Here is a 1863-nt window from a genome sequence, read left to right on the forward strand (position 1 = left end):
AGGCAATAAGGCTTTTAACAAAGTTTCATGAAAATGTATGTAAGTAGTAGAGGCGCACCAGAAAGTATTTACCAACCACATTAAATTAGCTACAATTTTAAGTATGACAATTTTGGAAAAATGATTATTATCTCGAAAATCCAGCATTTAAATACTGACTACGCCATTGGCTTTAGCGGCTTATAGTATATAAGGTAGGATATCATCCCTTTTTTTTCTTGTGCAAGATAAATATTTTCCATTTAAGGATCTAATAATAATAATAATAATATAATAATAGATTGGCACTTATACATATGATAGTGTTTGGCCGAGCTTGTCCTCCGATTTGTGGCGAGCGCCTGGATGTTGTCACACAAAGAGGAGGGACCTACAGTTTCACGCCGATTTCGAACGGCGATTGTATTTTTATGCGAAGCTGTTTTTCGTGGCAGAAATACACTCGGAAGAAAAAACCTTTTTTCTATATTCTTTTGCGATGTTGCTTTAACCATGGTTTGAACCCAGGTGCTGCGGAGTGGAAGCGCGAACTGCTTACCACTACGCCACAGAGGCCATCTAAAGCCATCGTCAAATAATCTTTTAAATCGAAAATTTCGGAGAAGATCATTTATTTTTTGCAACACTAACTTTTCCATTTTGTTCGGTTTTTAGCATCCTATTTTCATATTCCGCTGCCGAAGGGAAGACCTAAAATACTTAAGCAAAATATCTGGAGAAAATAAGCCATCTAATGTTTGTATATTGTATAAATAAATCTAATGCCAATTCAAATCGCGCTGTTACTTGACTGAATATCTTTCGCTAATCGAAAATATACTTTATTGCCGCTTTATTATCTAATAATAATAAACACCGATAATAAAATGCTTTACTTCGGACACCACTATAAGTTTTAAATTTACAAAGTTATAAGTTAGTTGAGAAAATGGCCTTAAATGGGGTAATTAACGAAATAGCTGTAATTGAGATTTTATTTATATGTAAGCTTACATTTACCTTTAACTTACCGCACGAATTAATTTCTGAAATTGACATATTGATCCTTAACGGATGTAGCTTTTAAAAATTTGTACCCAACTTTAAATTAAATATTGCCAACACAATTTTTTGGTTTCCTATTGAATCAGGGTTCAGATATGTTTTGGCTAACAGCTGCTTTTGTTGTTTCTTTGCTTATGTGACATTGCCAAAAATGAAATACCTTTTACAAAAGTAGCGTATTTTTAGTTTGGCCTTTCCATAATTTCGGCATAAAAAGGTTATTTGCACGAAATTATTTATAGCTCGTTTTTTAAAGTAAGTATGTAGTAATTTATCCGCCCGGTTAGTAAAGGCAACATTTCTTACATTCTTCTCTTTATTTTGCAGACCTGTTACATTTTCGAGTCTTTGAAGTCATTTAAAATCAGTAGCAAAAAATTCCTTATACCTTTCGCATAAAATTCAAGACGACGAAGAAATCGAAAATTTGTTTCTTCAAAAGGATCAAAATTTTTCCAATTACTTAATGGGTTTGACACTAGAGAGTATGCCAACCGCAATAACTTTTGAAGCCAAAAACGCTGAAATTTCAAATTCCTAGTCCTTAATGAAGGGGAACTCTAGCAGTCCTGAAAATCGGGCTGTACCATACGCATAAGATTCTCTTTTCAAACAATCCTATTTACAGTTTTCCCAATATGAGAATGTTTTTGCAACGAGCAACTTCGTGTGTCGGGTGCACTTTCCGCCTCAGCAATTGCTTGAACAAAATTTTCATTTTAGGTCATTTTTTTTTTAGAATCGCTTTGTTTTTAATTTAAATGTTTCAAATTAGTATTTAAAAATATAGAAACTACCAAATACTCATGTAAATCAATG

This window comes from Rhagoletis pomonella, unplaced genomic scaffold (assembly GCF_013731165.1).
Source record: "Rhagoletis pomonella isolate Grant_MI unplaced genomic scaffold, Rhpom_1.0 Rhpom_scaffold_00004, whole genome shotgun sequence".
NCBI lineage: Eukaryota > Metazoa > Arthropoda > Insecta > Diptera > Tephritidae > Rhagoletis > Rhagoletis pomonella.